Source organism: Neltuma alba, unplaced genomic scaffold (genome assembly GCF_004799145.2).
Source record: "Neltuma alba isolate B1F8T4 unplaced genomic scaffold, ASM479914v2 tig00011136_pilon, whole genome shotgun sequence".
Lineage (NCBI taxonomy): Eukaryota > Viridiplantae > Streptophyta > Magnoliopsida > Fabales > Fabaceae > Neltuma > Neltuma alba.
In genome coordinates this window covers 255,933-261,932 of record NW_021635872.1, presented here as the reverse complement: position 1 = coordinate 261,932, position 6,000 = coordinate 255,933, and the positions used below count along the sequence as shown (strand labels likewise).

At 36.8% G+C, this 6,000-nt stretch overlaps 1 pseudogene; it reads left to right on the top strand.

The window, feature by feature from the left end:
• The first annotated feature begins 254 nt into the window (after nucleotides 1-254).
• Nucleotides 255-3,786, top strand: LOC114761797 (glutamate receptor 2.7-like; annotated as a pseudogene).
• The last annotated feature ends 2,214 nt before the right edge of the window (nucleotides 3,787-6,000 follow it).

Below are 6,000 nucleotides of genomic sequence, written 5' to 3'. Positions count from 1 at the left end.
AAGTTTTCTACGTGGAAATTGGAATACAGTAAGTCCGAATACGGGGAGACAATAGTGGTAGGCTCTTTGTAATCCGCGCGCATTTAAAACTTAAAAAATATAGTTCATTAATTTGTCAAACCCCGCGACGCCTATAAATATGCATCATTCTGGGTAGACTCCACCATGATCAGCAAAGTTAAGCTTGAAATTCCAAGACGATGAGGAAACTGATCGTCTTAATTATGTGGGCTTTATGCTGTTCGCTGTGCAGCATGGCACAGACAAACAGAAGCGTGCCAGTGAAAGTAGGAATCGTACTTGATCTTTCTTCCCCGGCAGCAAAAATGGGGTTGAGCTGTATCAACATGTCTCTCTCTGACTTTTATGCCTCTCATTCTCATTACAAAACCAGGCTCGCCTTCATCGTCAGGGATTCCCACTCGGACGTTGTTCCTGCAGCTTCTCAGGGTTCTCTTCTAATTACTCTCTGCATATTCCTGTGCCTTGTATAAATATGTCGCATTGATTAAGGGAGAGTCGGAAAGCTTTTAAGTTTCACCATTTGATATCAGTCCTAGATCTCAATGGCACAGTGATTGTCTGCAATTTATTCTGTAAACGAAACTTTCCTTGATCTGTTGCATTATTTCAGTAACATCATATGTTATAATTGAACGAAATATTGTTTGATTCACACGCATATAGCCTCCACAGGTAAAAAAAAAAAAAAAAATACTCACCTTGGCATGTTTGATGATAATATCATGTAATCAACACAAACTGTTCAATGATAATATTTTAATAGGGTAGAAGTAGGTGATATAATTTTAAATCCAGAATGCCACTAGTAAAAAATTTCATATTCCACCAGACAAATTGCGTAATTATTTTTTCATGAAACAATTTATTTCTTTACGAAAGAACACGAGCCAGACATACATCTGATTTGCAGATTTTCTTGATGAACAGGTCTAGATCTCATAAAATCAGAGAAAGTGCAGGCCATAATTGGTCCATTCACGTCAATGCAAGCCAACTTTCTGATCAGTCTGGGAGACAAAGCTCGTGTTCCCATCATAACCTTCTCAGCAACAAGTCCTTCTCTGGCTTCTCTTCCAAGTTCATATTTTTTTCGAATTACACAAACCGATTCAGCTCAGGTGAACGCCATTGGTGCAGTCGCACAGGCTTTTGGGTGGAAAGAAGCAATACCCATTTACGTAGACAACGAGTATGGGAAGGGGGTCATACCCTTCTTGACTAATGCTCTTCAACAAGTGTACGTTCGAATCCCATATCAGAGTCCTCTTTCAGCTTCAGCCACTGATGAAGATATCAGAGCAGAGCACTACAAGTTGATGACCATGCAAACCAGAGTGTTTGTTGTGCACATGAACCCCAATCCGGGCGTGAGACTCTTCAACATTGCAAGACAGATTGGAATGATGAGCAAGGGCTACGTTTGGATCGTGACAGATGGTTTGGCTAATGAATTAAGCTCTTTGAATTCCTCAGTCATAGAATCAATGGAAGGGGTGCTGGGGGTGAGGACCTATATTCCCAAAACAGAGCGGTTGGACGAATTCAAGGTTCGATGGAAAAGAAGATTCCTACAAGACAATCCAACCCTTGTTGATGCTGATTTGAATGCTTTTGGAGTATGGGCTTACGATGCTGCCGCAGCGTTAGCTATGGCTATTGAGAAGGTTGACACCAACAATCTTGGGTTTGATGCGAGCAATGGTTCGTCCAATTCAACTGATTTGGAAAGGATTGGAGTTTCAAAAAGTGGTGAAAAGCTGCGTGAAGCCTTATCAGACACTACATTCACAGGCCTCAGTGGAGAATTCAGCATTGTTAAGAGGCAACTGCAAGCTTCGACGTTTGAGATATTGAATGTGATTGGAAATGGAGGGAAAAGGATAGGATTTTGGACATCACAAAACGGAATAGTCAGAAATCTGGACTCAACTAACACCAACACGTATTCTACGTCAAGGAATCAATTAGGTTCGACTATATGGCCAGGGGACACGAACTCTGTCCCAAAGGGATGGGAAATCCCCACAACTGAGAGGAAGCTGAGGATAGGGGTGCCGGTGAAAAATGGTTATCCTGAATTCGTGGATGTATCTCATGACCCCATTACTAATAGAACACAGGTCACTGGATTTAGCATCGATGTGTTCGTGGCAGTGCTGGAAGTGCTCCCTTATGCCTTACCTTATGAATTTATCCCTTTTGCTAAACCCAATCGCCAGAGTGCAGGATCATATAATGAGCTGATCAGCCAAGTTTATTTTGGGGTAATCAATTCCACTTTGATATAGTTCCCTTCATCAAATTTACTTCAAATAAATCATGACAAAAGTCGTTAATCTTTTATACAGAACTTTGATGCCGTGGTGGGGGATATAACAATCACAGCAAACAGGTCTAACTATATGGATTTCACTTTGCCGTACACGGAATCTGGTGTAACGATGGTAGTTCCGATGAAAGACAAGAGACAGAAGAATGCATGGGCCTTCTTAACCACTGACTTGGGATCTCTGGGCGACAATTGCATGTTCCTTTGTATTTGTTGGCTTTGTTGTGTGGGTGCTTGAACACCGAATTAATGAACATTTCAGAGGGCCTCCACTGCACCAGATTGGCACCAGCTTATGGTTTTCATTCTCAACTATGGTTTTTGCCCATCGTAAGCCCTACCCTTCTTACTTTTCTTGAATGATTTCGATTAAGGTGTAAATAACTCGTTAATAGATTGAATGGTACTGTAGGAGAGAGAGTTTTGAGCAACCTGAGCAGATTTGTTGTCATCGTATGGGTCTTTGTGATTCTTATTCTGGTTCAGAGTTATACCACGAGTTTGACGACGCTTTTAACAGTTGAGCAGCTCAGCCCCACTATGACAGATGAAAATCTACTTTTAAAGAGCCGATTAAATGTTGGTTACTTGGATGGTTCTTTTTTATATGGACTTCTAAAGGATATGGGTTTTCTAGATTATCAGCTCAAAACTTACCATGCGACAGAGGATTGCCATGAACTGTTTGAAAAAGGAACTGTTTGATGAAATTCCATATGTGAAACTCTTTCTTGGGAATTACTGCTCCAAATACACCATGGTTGATCCGACTTTCAAAACTGGGGGCTTTGGCTTTGTAAGTTGTGTTGTGTTGGGAATTTCACATCTTGTTCTCCTTATTAAAATTCTACCTTATCTTGTTTTATTTTTTTGACATAAATTACAGGCATTCCCTAAAGGTTCCCCTCTTGTTGGCGACATTTCAAGGGCAATCCTGAATGTGACACAGGGAGATCAAATGAAGGCCATAGAAAATGCGTGGTTCAAAAAGAACAACTGCCCAGATTCTAATGCCTCAATTTCATCAAACAGTCTTGGACTTGAAAGCTTCTGGGGACTCTTTCTCATTGCAGGGGTTGCTTCTGCCCTAGCTCTTATTATCTTCGCCATTAACTTCCTATACCAACACAGAGAAATCTGGTTACAGTATGATCCCAGTACTCCAAAGTGGAGACGAGTTGAGAAGTTAATATGGATATTTGACCAAAGGGATTTGAGCTCTCACACTGCAAAATAAGAGTGAATCCTACAGACCACATGATCTGGGTGAATTTGAGGCATCTCCAAGTACAAACTACCCCTCAAGTCCATCTTCTAGCCCATCAGAATTAGAAAGGAGCTTCTCGTTCTACGATGAAGCTAGCCCAAACAACCCTCCAGCCCAAGATAGAAATAACCTTAGCGCATGTTATGACACAGGATCTGCCAGATAAGCTTTGATCACCACCCATCGGCCATCGCTCTCCTCTCGTCTAATCTCCTGATCTCTGCTTTTAATTAATTAATTGTTGTAATTTTAATTTACTCTTTCTTTCATTGTTAATCACATTTCTCATACATTGCAATCGTCACCCAACACCGCAAGACTTTGATTTGGCCAGTGGTAAACTTAAGAAATTATTTTAACAGTATTCATAAATAAAATTAAATGGTCAATTTACCGTTTAATAGAGTGATGTGATCTAAAAGTCTCTGCTTTCTTTGCAACCCAACAACGTGGAGATGGTTAGACCTAACCAAGGAGGCGCGGTGTTATATTTATATATTTCAGTTATAAACCCTGCTCATGAGTCATGGCTTCTCTCTAACATTTTCGTTCTCTGAACTTTAATTTCATAATTACTGACAGATATTCAAAATTAATTTCAAGAATATACTGATCACGACCTATTAATTGAATTGAATGGAGTTTGACTTGGTCAAAGGTTTAGGAGCGATTACAACCCACAGGTGCATTGACACAGTCACTGCAAATATTTTCTTACCTTATAGGGGGCCTACTAAATTTTATTATTGTATATATGTGAATATGAATTGCACTAAATTATGAAAATAGTTTTCCATATATATATTTTTTAAAAAAAAGTTGAGGGGATAATAGTTGGCCCCTTGCACAGATGTGTTGAGAAAGTATAGCTGAATAATTTTCCAAGCCCCACATCGACTATAAATATTGGCCATTGAGATTGACTCCACTTTAAATATCATTACTTGAAGTTTTCCCGCCGATCTTGCGTTAATTAAGTACTCTCTCTGTGCTTTTGTGTTTTTTTTTTTGGGGACATTTAGAAGTCAAATTTTATCTGTTGATTTTTTATTTTAACATTGTTTAATGACTCATATTATTTATAATTTCTAGTGTATCAAAAAATGACTCATTATTTATTATTTATGTTATTGTATTTAATTCCTACACATTCTCTCTTCACTAATCACTACACAAATGAAGGTATTTTTAACCAAAAAATTGTATTGTTTTCAGCTAATTTTAACAAACATTTTGAAATTTAAACAATATAATTTGATTATTTGTTTGCTATGAAAAAGAGCGAAGGGAGTATTTATTAAGCCATTGACTTTGGAGTCCTCAGCGCGAGGTGAGGACACTGTCGGAGCGCTTGATGCTTACTGGACTTGAATAATCATTTTTTATATTTCACATGACACTGAAGCAGGAAGGTGAAAATAATACACTCAATGTAAAAAAAGGCCGTTGGCTGTCCATCCAGACGCTAGATGAATATATTATTTATACTTTAATTTGTCGGTGAGAGAGATATCAGTAAGCGAATAAAAGAAACTCTGTGCTCATTATGCGATTAAAATTAAGTCTTCGTCGCCACAAGGGTACTGATCCTTAACCGAGTACCCTTTTCCCCGGCGAAAGTATTCGAGAAACAACAAAGTCAAAAGAAAACCAATTATTATTTTTAATAAACGAATATGCTAATAATTTATCTCCACAAAGTGATCACATTTAACTTTTCATTTACATATAGTAAGGGAATTGTCATGAAATAAAAAAACCAATTATTATTTTTTATACAAAAGAAAACTACAATTCAAGTAAATATTTGATTGATGTTTCAGAAAATTTTTGAATTTCGCTCACAGCACATTATCTCCACGATCTTGATTAAATAATTTTTGCATCACTGAGGAGGCCAGAGCGAATTGCAGACACCCGTTTAATTTTGGCCTTATCTAATTTATTTTTAGTGTATCGTTCAGAATTCTGAAATACTGCAAACTTACAATAATAGGTTAAAATATATATTTGGTCATTTAATTTTATATAAGGTTTCAGTTTGATCTCTTAATTTTAAAAAGTATACTTTTAATCTTTTAATCTCAAAATTGTTAGTTTTAAATAATAATTTTTTATAACAATTATAGTTGTTTTGAATATTAAACTTAATATGTTAGTATTTAGAAATGCTTTATTAGCATTCAATAGTTCAATATTATCATTTTTTGTTAACAGTTTTAGAATTAGAGAAATAAAAATTTATTTTTTAAAGTTAAGGGACCAAAGTAAAATTTTGTATAAAGTTAAAGGCCTAAAAATATATTTTAGCCAAAATTATATTTTAAGAATATTTATGTATATATAATATATTAACCTTATTGATGAATTTTCTTGTATC